This window comes from Lolium rigidum, unplaced genomic scaffold, assembly GCF_022539505.1.
Source record: "Lolium rigidum isolate FL_2022 unplaced genomic scaffold, APGP_CSIRO_Lrig_0.1 contig_64164_1, whole genome shotgun sequence".
In the NCBI taxonomy this organism is placed as follows: Eukaryota; Viridiplantae; Streptophyta; class Magnoliopsida; order Poales; family Poaceae; genus Lolium; species Lolium rigidum.
The window spans coordinates 12,115-26,077 of NW_025901218.1; positions in this window are offsets into that span (position 1 = coordinate 12,115).

A 13,963-nucleotide genomic window follows, 5' to 3' on the forward strand; every position below is an offset into this window, starting at 1 on the left:
GAGGTGTTGCGAGACCACAATAAACAACATGGTACCGACGCCACATCTTGGACCCAGCACATTTCACCCGTCTCTTTCCGCAATGTATCTGCGAGGATGCGGAATCCCTCATCGGGTGGAATCGAGCCGTAGAGCTTGTCATCGGTGCGAATAGTGGTGATGTACCTGAGGACATCATCCCCACCATCCCCACCGGTAACATACACGGTGCGGTTCACCTCCAGTAAACCTGGGTGTCTGGTTGTCCACGAACGGTTTGTGGTAGGCAGACGGAGATAAGAGATCTTAGGTGGCCTTTCTTCCTCAAACACCTCGTATAACAGAATACCTCCTATGCAGTAGTTAACCCAGCAAACACAATGGTTGAACGTGATGACAGAGTCCGCCGAGTTGAACCCGAAGGCGAGGTTCATGGACCACTTATGTAGGTCCCTGACTGATCCGCGCTCGATGGGTATCTTTTTAACCTCCCACGTGCCGTCATCGTCATGGGCTGATAAACGAGATCGGAGTACACACACTTCCGCTTCAAACATACTGGTGCCAGGAATTTTACTGATCATGGCCAGCTGCGCCACGGCGAACTCTTCTTCTTCATACTTTGTGGCACGGGCGAGTCCTACACAGTTAGGAAAGAACACGCGCTGCTGCTGGTGCATCGTTTGCTCTGCTGTATCATCACCATCATCGTAGCAAGGAGGTGAGACTGAGACCATCATCGGTATGGTGCATACGGGGAGCCGTTTGAGCTGCAGGTGAGGGACAGGGTCAGAGCATGCTACGCAGACGAAGTGATCCTGCGTGCAACGGCGGTAAGGGCTCTCGTCTAGGTCTTGGATGGAGGTGAGCCTGAGCAGGAGGAGATCGCGGTGGGCGGCGGCGACGTCAGTCCCATAGCCGTCCTCGGGCGTGGTGCCGCCAGGCCACCGCACGTAGATGCGGGAGATAGCCGGGGGCTCGGCCGGGAGGAAGGCGAGGTCGAAAGCCTGGCCGAGGGAGGTGGAGGATGTGGCCCTCAGGGGCGCCGTGGACTCGTTCGGGAAGCCGTCGTCGTCCCTGCGGTAGACGAAGCGGTCGAGCATCATCCAGTCCGCCATGACCGCCGGATCGACCGATCGAGACGGGTGGTTTAGCTAGGGTTTCTCGGGTTCGCTGCCTGTGCGGAAGATCGTATGTACGTGCACGTGTCTCTCTTTTGGTGAGACTTTACGTACTTGATCGATAGGGGCAGAAACCGAATCAAATCAATCAATGTCTTATGATCTTTCCCAACTTGGATCCGGCGTTAGATAGATTGATTGAGCAGAGAGAGAAGTCGGAAGCTGCGTAACGCGCGTACGTCCACTAGTAGGAAAAGCCTCATCAGTGGCGCACCAAAAACACATTCTGTGGCGCATGGGTGGTGCACCACAGAATTCTCGCCACAAAAATAAGGATTCTGTGGCGCACCAGCCAATACGCCACAGAAAGCTTATTTCTGTGGCGCACCGGGCGGTGGTGCGCCACAGAAACAGAAAGTCTTATTTCTGTGGCGCACCACCGCCGGTGCGCCACAGAATTTTTTTTAAAATTTCAAAAATAGTGGCGGCCAGATCTAGATCTGGGGCCGCCGAATTTTTTTTTTAAATTTTTCTGGAAGGTCGCCGGAGGTGGGTGGTTGGTTGCGTGGGTGGGTGGGTGGGTGGAGGATGAGGCCGGCCGGAGGAGGTGGTGGTGGTGGAATAGGAGGAGGTGGAGGTGGAGGTGGAGGTGGTGGTGGTGGTGGTGGTGGTGGTGGTGGTGGTAGAGGAGGAGGAGGTGGTGGTGGTGGTGGTGGTGGTGGTGGTAGAGGAGGAGGTGGTGGTGGTGGTTGTTGTTGTCGCCGGAGGAGGAGGAGAAGGTGGTTGTTGTGGAGGAGGTGGTCGCCGGAGTAGGTCGTCGGAGTTGTTGGTCGCCGGAGTAGGTCGCCGGAGTTGGTCGCTGATACGTCTCCGACGTATCGATAATTTCTTATGTTCTATGCCATATTATTGATGATACCTACATGTTTTATACACACTTTATGTCATATTCGTGCATTTTCTGGAACTAACCTATTAACAAGATGCCGAAGTGCCAGTTCTCGTTTTCTCGCTGTTTTTGGTTTCAGAAATCCTAGTAACGAAATATTCTCGGAATTGGACGAAACGAAGACCCGGGGCCTATTTTTCCACGGAGCTTCCGGAAGACCGAAGAGCATACGAAGTGGGGCCACGAGGTGGCGACACCACAAGGCGGCGCGGCCAAGGGGGCCCGCGCCGCCCATGGTGTGGGCCCTCGTCCGGCCCCCGACTCTGCCCTTCCGCCTACTTAAAGCCTCCGTCGCGAAACCCCTGATGCGAAAAACCACGATACGGAAAACCTTACTGAGACGCCGCCGCCGCCGATCCCATCTCGGGGGATTCTGGAGATCTCCTCCGGCACCCTCGCCGGAGAGGGGATTCATCTCCCGGAGGACTCTACACCGCCATGGTCGCCTCCGGAGTGATGAGTGAGTAGTTCACCCCTGGACTATGGGTCCATAGCGGTAGCTAGATGGTTGTCTTCTCCTCATTGTGCTTCATTGTTGGATCTTGTGAGCTGCCTAACATGATCAAGATCATCTATCTCGTAATTCTATATGTTGTGTTTGTCGGGATCCGATGGATAGAGAATACCATGTTATGTTAATTATCAAGTTATTACATATGTGTTGGTTATGATCTTGCATGCTCTCCGTTACTAGTAGAGGCTCGGCCAAGTTTTTGCTTTTAACTCCAAGAGGGAGTATTTATGCTCGATAGTGGGTTCATGCCTCGCATTGACACCGGGACGAGTGACGGAAAGTTCTAAGGTTGTGTTGTGTTGTTGCCACTAGGGATAAAACATTGGTGCTATGTCCGAGGATGTAGTTGTTGATTACATTACGCACCATACTTAATGCAATTGTCCGTTGCTTTGCAACTTAATACCTGGAGGGGGTTCGGACGATAACCCGAAGGTGGACTTTTTAGGCATAGATGCGGTTGGATGGCGGTCTATGTACTTTGTCGTAATGCCCAATTAAATCTCACTATACTTATCATGTCATGTATGTGCATTGTTATGCCCTCTCTATTTGTCAATTGCCCGACCGTAATTTGTTCACCCAACATGCTTTTATCTTATGGGAGAGACACCTCTAGTGAACTGTGGACCCCGGTCCATTCTTTAATACTGATATACAAATCTGCTGCAATACTTGTTTTTACTGTTTTCTCTGCAAACAATCATCTTCCACACAATACGGTTAATCCTTTGTTACAGCAAGCCGGTGAGATTGACAACCTCACTGTTTCGTTGGGGCAAAGTACTTTGGTTGTGTTGTGCAGGTTCCACGTTGGCGCCGGAATCCCTGGTGTTGCGCCGCACTACATCCCGCCGCCATCAACCTTCAACGTGCTTCTTGGCTCCTCCTGGTTCGATAAACCTTGGTTTCTTTCTGAGGGAAAACTTGCTGCTGTGCGCATCATACCTTCCTCTTGGGGTTGCCCAACGAACGTGTGAAATACACGCCATCAAGCTCTTTTTCTGGCGCCGTTGCCGGGGAGATCAAGACACGCTGCAAGGAGAGTCTCCACTTCTCAATCTCTTTACTTTGTTTTTGTCTTGCTTTATTTTATTTACTACTTTGTTTGCTGCATTATATCAAAACACAAAAAAATTAGTTGCTAGTTTTACTTTATTTGGTATCTTGTTTGCTATATCAAAAACACAAAAAAATTAGTTACTTGTTTTACTTTACTTAATATCATGCATGTTTTTATTTCACTAGTTAAGCATAATGGAAAACAACAAAAATATGAGAGATCTTTATGAACTTTATCTTGAATTAGGACATGATGTGTTTGAAGAGAGAATTAAAAAACCCATGGAACTTTATATGCATGCTAATGGGAATGTTATTACTATGGATGCTTTGAACACCATTGTTGCCAATGCTATGGAAAATTCTAAGCTTGGGGAAGCTGGCTCGATGAGCATGATCTTTTTAGTCCCCCAAGCATTGAGGAGAAAATTTTCTTTTATGATTACAATATGCCTCCTATATATGATGATAGCCACTTTGTTGAATTTGCTCCCACTACAACTAATAAAATTGATTATGCTTACGTGGAGAGTAATAATTTTATGCATGAGACTCATGATAAGAATGCTTTATGTGATAGTTACATTGTTGAGTTTGCTCATGATGCTACTGAAAATTAAATGAGAGAGGAAAATATGGTTGTAGAAATTTTCATGTTACTAAAACACCTCTCTATGTGCTGAAATTTTTGAAGCTACACTTGTTTTATCTTCATATGCTTGTTACTTTGCTCTTCATGAACTTGTTTATTTACAAGATTCCTATGCATAGGAAGCATTTTAGACTTAAATGTGTTTTGAATTTGCCTCTTGATGCTCTCTTTTGCTTCAAATACTATTTCTTGCGAGTGCATCATTAAAACTGCTGAGCCCATCTTAATGGCTATAAAGAAAGAACTTCTTGGGAGATAACCCATGTTTTTACTACAGTATTTTTGTTTTATATTTGTGTCTTGGAAGTTGTTTACTACTGTAGCAACCTCTCTTTATCTTAGTTTTAAGTTTGGAAAATGATTAGATCCCCCCGGGGGATCGGACGTTGGCAACCCCCGCCTCCTGGTGACGACACGCGTCCGCGGGGCCCACAGGTGAGCAGGTGAGTTGCCTTATCTCTTCCCAGCCTCACGTTCCTCTTCATCCTCTTCTCTCGTGCCTTTTCCGGTCATGGCATGGAGAAGAAACCGCCGCCGCCGCTTCTCCCCACCACCCGCCGCCGTCGATTCCCTCAGCCAGTCGCAGCCCAATCGTGTGGCGCTCCTCCGCCGCCGGTGTACCCCACGTTCAGGCGTAGCTCTCCCCACGACGCGCCGCCACCGCCACCACGACTCCACAACTCCGCCGCCGCCCACGGCCGTGATGCTCCTCCGACGGCCCCACGACTTCATGCTGCTCCACCGCCGCCCCTAGCACCATGCTGCTCCTCCGCCGCACCCAGGACCGTGCTGCTCCTCCGGTGGCCCCATGACCGCTCCTCCGCCGCCATGCCTACAGCCAGCACGAGCACAACACCACCGACCCGACGAGGCCGTGCATCGCGAACTGCAACTCCACCTTCAGTATGAGGCACCAGTCCCATGCTCGCCCCGTAGCTGCCCCTTCGTCATGGATTTTCTGCAGGTCATGGAGCGGTCGATGCAAAGTTTTTTTTGTTTTGCTACGAGCGGTGGCTGCCGGAGCTACAAACGTTACACGGGGTGCTGCTGCTAAGGGTGGGCGCCAGTGCTACCGGCGGTCGACGATGCTGCTGTGTAGGCCAATTCGAGATGCTACTAGTGGCTGTCACTGGTGCTACCAACCGAGAGCGCCGATGCTACAGGCGGTCGCCGCCGATGCTACCAGCGCTGCCTCCATCTCGAGCTCCTCTGCTTTGTTAGGAGTTTTGCTGCCTTAGGCCTGCGGTGTTGCTACCTGCGGAGGCGGGTTTTGCTACCAACGTAGGTCATTTGTGCTACATTTTTAGCAGTGGTTTTGCTACAATTATACAATATGTTTGATATGGGGTCTCGGCGAGGTTTCCGGCGATGTCTCCGGCGACTTTTCCGTTGATGTCTCCGACGATATCTGTATATTTGCTACAATAGCATTTTTTTTTGCTACAAACTCTCCGGCGAGGTCTCCGGCGAGTCTCCGGCGAGCTCAGTCTTTTTATTTGATTTCGTGGCTGAACCGTTTTTTGCTACAATGTAGCAAAAACGGGTTATTTTTTTGCTGCCGGGAGGTATTTTTTGCTGCATCCAGTAAAAGCAGATCTGACCGTTTAAGATGGCCGATCCGACGGCTGGAGACCCGGGGGCTGAGAAATCAGATCCCCCGGGGGACGCCCAGCACTGTCCTTTAAGTTTTGTTGTGCCAAGTAAAGTCTTTGATAGTAAAGTAAGTACTAGATTTGGATTACTGCGCAGTTCCAGATTTCTTTGCTGTCACGAATCTGGGTCTATCTCCCTGTAGGTAGCTCAGAAAATTAAGCCAATTTACGAGCATGATCCACAGATATGTACGCAACTTTCATTCAATTTGAGCATTTTCATTTGAGAAAGTCTGGTGGCCTAATAAAATCCATCTTTACGTACTGTTCTGTTTTGACAGATTCTGCCTTTTATTTTGCATTGCCTCTTTCGCTATGTTGGATGAATTTCTTTGATCCATTAATGTCCAGTAGCATTATGCAATGTCCAGAAGTGTTAAGAATGATTGTGTCACCTCTGAACAAGTGAATTTTTATTATGCACTAACCCTCTAATGAGTTGTTTCGAGTTTGGTGTGGAGGAAGTTTTCAAGGATCAAGAGAGGAGTATGATGCAATATGATCAAGGAGAGTGAAAGCTCTAAGCTTGGGGATGCCCCGGTGGTTCACCCCTGCATATTATAAGAAGACTCAAGCGTCTAAGCTTGGGGATGCCCAAGGCATCCCCTTCTTCATCGACAACATTATCGAGTTCCTCCCCTGAAACTATATTTTTATTCCGTCACATCTTATGCACTTTGCTTGGAGCGTCGGTTTGTTTTTGTTTTTTGTTTTGTTTGAATAAAATGGATCCTAGCATTCACTTTATGGGAGAGAGACACGCTCCGCTGTAGCATATGGACAAATATGTCCTTAGGCTCTACTCATAGTATTCATGGCGAAGTTTCTTCTTCGTTAAATTGTTATATGGTTGGAATTGGAAAATGATACATGTAGTAATTCTAAAATGTCTTGGATAATTTGATACTTGGCAATTGTTGTGCTCATGTTTAAGCTCTTGCATCATATACTTTGCACCCATTAATGAAGAAATACTTAGAGCTTGCTAATTTGGTTTGCATATTTGGTTTCTCTAGAGTCTAGATAACATCTAGTATTGAGTTTTGAACAACAAGGAAGACGGTATGGAGTCTTATAATGTTTACCATATGTCTTTTATGTGAGTTTTGCTGTACCGTTCATCCTTGTGTTTGTTTCAAATAACCTTGCTAGCCTAAACCTTGTATCGAGAGGGAATACTTCTCATGCATCCAAAATCCTTGAGCCAACCACTATGCCATTTGTGTCCACCATACCTACCTACTACATGGTATTTATCCGCCATTCCAAAGTAAATTGCTTGAGTGCTACCTTTAAAATTCCATCATTCACCTTTGCAATATATAGCTCATGGGACAAATAGCTTAAAAACTATTGTGGTATTGAATATGTACTTATGCACTTTATCTCTTATTAAGTTGCTTGTTGTGCGATAACCATGCTTCCGGGGACGCCATAAACTATTCCTTGTTGAATATCATGTGAGTTGCTATGCATGTCCGTCTTGTCTCGAAGTAAGAGAGATCTACCACCTTCATGGTTGGAGCATGCATATTGTTAGAGAAGAACATTGGGCCGCTAACTAAAGCCATGATTCATGGTGGAAGTTTCAGTTTTGGACATATATCCTCAATCTCATATGAGAATAATAATTGTTGCCACATGCTTATGCATTAAAGAGGAGTCCATTATCTCGTTGTCCATGTTGTCCCGGTATGGATGTCTAAGTTGAGAATAATCAAAAGCGAGAAATCCAAAATGCGAGCTTTCTCCTTAGACCTTTGTACAGGCGGCATGGAGGTACCCCATTGTGACACTTGGTTAAAACATGTGCATTGCAAAGAGCCGGTAGTCCAAGCTAATTAGGACAAGGTGCGGGCACTATTAGTATACTATGCATGAGACTTGCAACTTGTAAGATATAATGTACATAACTCATATGCTTTATTACTACCGTTGACAAAATTGTTTCATGTTTTCAAAATAAAAGCTCTAGCACAAATATAGCAATCGATGCTTTCCTCTTTGAAGGACCATTCTTTTTACTTTTATGCTGAGTCAGTTCACCTATCTGTCTCCACCTCAAGAAGCAAACACTTGTGTGAACTGTGCATTGATTCCTACATACTTGCATATTGTACTTGTTATATTACTCTATGTTGACTATTATCCATGAGATATACATGTTACAAGTTGAAAGCAACCGCTGAAACTTAATCTTCCTTTGTGTTGCTTCAATACCTTTACTTTGATTTGTTGCTTTATGAGTTAACTCTTATGCAAGACTTATTAATACTTGTCTTGAAGTACTATTCATGAAAAGTCTTTGCTTTATGATTCACTTGTTTACTCATGTCATTACCATTGTTTTGATCGCTGCATTCATTACATATGTTTACAAATAGTATGATCAAGGTTATGATGGCATGTCACTTCGGAAATTATCTTTGTTATCGTTTTACTCGCTCGGGACGAGCAGTAACTAAGCTTGGGGATGCTTGATACGTCTCCGACGTATCGATAACTTCTTATGTTCTATGCCATATTATTGATGATACCTACATGTTTTATACACACTTTATGTCATATTCGTGCATTTTCTGGAACTAACCTATTAACAAGATGCCGAAGTGCCGCTTCTCGTTTTCCGCTGTTTTTGGTTTCGAAATCCTAGTAACGAAATATTCTCGGAATTGGACGAAACGAAGACCCGTGGGCCTATTTTTCCACGGAGCTTCCGAAGACCGAAGAGCATACGAAGTGGGGCCACGAGGTGGCGACACCACAAGGCGGCGCGGCCAAGGGGGCCCGCGCCGCCCTATGGTGTGGGCCCCTCGTCCGGCCCCGACTCGCCCTTCCGCCTACTTAAAGCCTCCGTCGCGAAACCCCCGATGCGAAAAACCACGATACGGAAAACCTCATCGAGACGCCGCCGCCGCCGATCTCATCTCGGGGGATTCTCGGAGATCTCCTCCGGCACCCCGCCGGAGAGGGGATTCATCTCCCGGAGGACTCTACACCGCCATGGTCGCCTCCGGAGTGATGAGTGAGTAGTTCACCCCCGGACTATGGGTCCATAGCAGTAGCTAGATGGTTGTCTTCTCCTCATTGTGCTTCATTGTTGGATCTTGTGAGCTGCCTAACATGATCAAGATCATCTATCTCGTAATTCTATATGTTGTGTTTGTCGGGATCCGATGGATAGAGAATACCATGTTATGTTAATTATCAAGTTATTACATATGTGTTGTTTATGATCTTGCATGCTCTCCGTTACTAGTAGAGGCTCTGGCCAAGTTTTTGCTTTTAACTCCAAGAGGGAGTATTTATGCTCGATAGTGGGTTCATGCCCGCATTGACACCTGGGACGAGTGACGAAAGTTCTAAGGTTGTGTTGTGCTGTTGCCACTAGGGATAAAACATTGGCGCTATGTCCGAGGATGTAGTTGTTGATTACATTACGCACCATACTTAATGCAATTGTCCGTTGCTTTGCAACTTAATACCTGGAGGGGTTCGGACGATAACCCGAAGGTGGACTTTTTAGGCATAGATGCGATTGGATGGCGGTCTATGTACTTTGTCGTAATGCCCAATTAAATCTCACTATACTTATCATGTCATGTATGTGCATTGTTATGCCCTCTCTATTTGTCAATTGCCCGACTGTAATTTGTTCACCCAACATGCTTTTATCTTATGGGAGAGACACCTCTAGTGAACTGTGGACCCCGGTCCATTCTTTAATACTCGATATACAAATCTGTCGCAATACTTGTTTTTACTGTTTTCTCTGCAAACAATCATCTTCCACACAATACGGTTAATCCTTTGTTACAAGCAAGCCGGTGAGATTGACAACCTCACTGTTTCGTTGGGGCAAAGTACTTTGGTTGTGTTGTGCAGGTTCCACGTTGGCGCCGGAATCCCCGGTGTTGCGCCGCACTACATCCCGCCGCCATCAACCTTCAACGTGCTTCTTGGCTCCTCCTGGTTCGATAAACCTTGGTTTCTTTCTGAGAGAAAACTTGCTGCTGTGCGCATCATACCTTCCTCTTGGGGTTGCCCAACGAACGTGTGAAATACACGCCATCAGTCGCCGGTGTAGGAGAGGAGAGAGGAGAAGTGGAGAAGTGGAAGAGAGGAAGAGAAGAGGAGAGGAGGAGAAGGGGAGAAGTGGAGAAGTGGAGGAGAGGAAGAGAAGAGGAGAGGAGGAGAAGGGGAGAAGTGGAGAATGGGAGAAGGGGAGAAGTGGAGAAATGGAGGAGAGAAGGAGAAGTGGGCGCCGAAATTTCAAATTTCGAACGTTATTTCTGTGGCGCATGGGCACTTGGTGCGCCACAGAATTTTTTTTCTTCTTTTTTTTTGTATTTTGCAGCAAAAAATCTTTAACTGCCCGTAACTTTTTACTCTTTTCGAATTTGTAGATTCTAAAAATTATCCAACCGGGAGTTGCATGGAACTCATGTGCGCCACAGAAATGTGTAGTTTCTGTGGCGCACCATCCCACGTGCGCCACAGAAAGTCTTAATTCAGTGGCGCACCAGGACCAATGCGCCACAGAAAGTCTTAATTTAGTGACGCACCAGGACCAGTGCGCCACAGAATGTCTTATTTCTGTGACGCACGTGATCCTGTGCGCCACAGAAATAGTGAAACCAATAATTTGGGCTGGCCCCACCAAATTTCTGTGGCGCATGGATCCCTGGTGCGCCACAAAATTAAGCTATTTCTGTGGCGCACCGTGTCTGGTGCGCCACAAAATAACTTTCTGTGGCACATTTTTGGTGGTGCGCCACAGAACTAAGCTCCGCCTATAAGGGTTTTCCTACTAGTGGTCCTGGGGGGTTTCCAAATCACTTTTGCTAGCATTTGCATCTGGCATAGTTGGCTGCTGCTAGCTAACTTCCTTCTGCTTTTGGCCGCTCGCCGTAGTTCTTTGGTCCATCACGCGGTCGTTTGGGCATACCGTAGACTGCTCCGACCATGCTGGCACTTAGGCTGGTGCCAATGCCTCACCTTACTATAGCCTGTCACGTCAGTTTTTTTTCCTCACTCTCACCCCACTCTCACCCCACGGTGCTAGTGCACAGGCTATAGTGCCAGCTCTCACTTCTCTCTCCTCCACATCACCATTTCTTTTTCAGATTAAGTTATTTCACTCGAATTTTTGTAGACATTCAAAATAATGCAAGAAAATTATTTTATTTAACTAAAAATGTTACCGATTACATAATAATTAATAAAACGGAAATTCAATTCGGCTCCTCGGTGCATATGCTCCCTCTATCAAAACATTATATTTCGAAATGTCGAAAAATTTTGAAATTTTTTTCTACATGTACATCTCTACAATATACATACGTTTGGTCTGTGTAAAAAAGAGAAAATTTATCTCCTAAAAAGCCTTATTTTCAGCATTGAAATTTGTCTTTTTTACACACGTCACACGACAAGTCGGATTTTTATGAAACAACTTTGTGAGCGTGTAGCACGTGAAGATGTACGTTCAAATTTTTCGTTTCAATTTTTTGAAATTTCAAAATATATGTAACATGTATTTCAAAATAAAGGGAGCATATGCTCCCATGTGCCAAAACACCATTTGCTTAATAAAATTGCATAATAAATTTTAAAAATTACATAATAAATAAAAATTCTACTCCTCTTCCTCTTTTTCCTGCTCCTCCTCCTTGTCGTCATCATCTTCCAGACCAAGCTCTTTTTCCACCATCTTGATGGCCTTCGCATGTTTGCGCTTTTCTGCTTCGTTCATGTCGTCGGTTGATCGGTCTTTCATTTTGTTCCATTGCTTGAATAGCTTAGCCTTCACTAAACCCTTCATCATGTTCCTCATCGCGAAGGATTTACTTCCTACCTCACTGCTTGATGAGGATTCCTTCCCCTTCCTCCGACCCTTACGTGCCGCGGCCTTGGTCCTATCACGGCCCGGTGGACGCTCCTCCTCCGTCGTCGCCTCGCTAGAGCTGTACTCACCAGAAACTCCTAGACGGCTTCTCTTGGAAGTGGACTCGGTTCCACTACCAGGACCATGTTGTCCTTTCCACTCCGCTTCATTGCGAACAGCTTGCCACCCGGTGGTGCCGTCCGAACGGCTGAGTGACTCTTTGTCATTCGCATACCTCTCCATTGCCGCCTTCATGACCATATCATCGTCTCGCTCCACTCTGACGTAACGCTGATTCTTGGATGTGGTATGCATTGAACAGGGACACCTCCTTGTTGTAGGCGTTCCAATGATCCTTCAGCTGCTTCGAGGTCCGACGACGGGCAGGATCCGAGGTAGAGTTGAAGGTTGCAGCTATCTGACCCCAAAAACTAGTGCCGGTCTTGCAATTACGGCAACGGAGTCCTTGGAGTTAAAAAGCCAAGCATTAACCTACCCCGAAATAGATATTGTTAGTGAAAAATCCAAGCAAGAACCAACCCCGAAATAAATATGTGATGGGTAAGTAAAGTACCAGTTTTTCCTCTTCCGCAGTTGTCCAGTCAAGCCTCTTTGCACGCGGTGGTACGATTGTTTCCGCGGCATTGGACTCGGAGCTTGGTGCACTTGCTTCAGAAGGTGGGGGGGGGGGGGTACGGACCATATGGCGCGTATGGATACGGAGGTGGACGGTATGAACCGTACGAAGGTGGTGGGTAAGGAGGTACAGTGCCACTCCCGCTACCTGTAGGTGGAGCATTTGGAGGTGTTTGGGGGTATGGATACGGAGGCGGAGGGTATGAACCATATGGCGCCGGAGGTGGAGCGTATGGGCCATATGGCCCCGGAGGTGGTGTGCCGGAGGAGTATAAAACTCTGGGAAGCGGCGAAGAACCGACATTGGTGCGACGATGTGTCGGAGAGACATCATCTAGGTGTATTGGTGACCCGTCGGGCTGCAACAGATCCGTGAACGTGGTCAAATCTGGTGGAGTCCAACCGGACATGGTGGAGAAGATTTGAGAGAGTGAAGGTGATGAATGAGATGAAATGGGTGTGGAGTGAGTGAAACCATATGGGGGGTATTTATAGGGGGTGGGGATGAAATTTTAGGGTTTTTTGGATTTTTTTTCGGATTTTTTGAACCAGCAACGGCTATCCCAACGGCTAGCTGACGTGGACGAATCAGATCGCGCCACGTCAGCTAGCCGTTACGCCCTCTCGCCCGCCTGTCGCCCGCCTATCGCCCCTCTCTTGCCTCTCTCTCGCCCCCACTCTCGCCTCCCTCTCGCTGCCAACGCTACCGCCCCACTCTCGCCCGCCTCTCGCCTCCCTCTCGCCCCCAACGCAGGCGCTAGCCGGGCGAGAGCGGGCGATACCGCCGGGCGCCCGCGCCGTCGCCTCCCGCTCTTGTCTCGCCCCTCTCTCGCCTCTCTCTCGCCCGGCCTCGGGCGCTACCGCCCCCGCTCTCGCCCGCAATGGCACCAGCCTTATACTACTCGGAGACGGACCCTTCTGAGCCTACACTCGCAATACCATCCGATCCTTCTGACCGACTACAATGATCTCGCGAGGGGGCGAAACCCTAACCCGCCGCGCTGCCGCCCCCTCCCCGAGTTCCACTCCCGCTTCGCTGCCGCCAAGGGGCGCAACCTGAGCGAAGCTCAGGCGGCGGCGGCGGGGCACCTCCTCCCCCCCACGCGGTGGCGGCGGCGCGGGCCGTGGCGGCTGGTGGGGGCGCGACGCTGGGCGGAGGACGTCGGGGCGCGGCTGCTCGTCGGCGGCGCGGAGACTCCGAGGTCTTGGCGTGCTCCTCGCGGTGGCGGCTCCCTCCGGAGCGTCCGCAACGGCGAGCGGCGCGAGCTCTCTGCTTGCTCCTGGCAGCGGGGGATGGGAGGCGGCGCTCGAGGCGGTGATTCGGCGGCTGGTCGAGACGGTAGCGGCACCGCTCTTGAGGAGGGAGGCGGGGAACGGGACGGGCAAGGGCTGCACGGCCGGCTGGTTGCCGCACACTCGGGCCAAGGCAGGGGCCAGGGCCATGCCGTGGTCTCCTGTAAGCCCCAGATCTAGCGGTTTCTACAACCGTGGGGGCTGTGGGGCGTCGATCC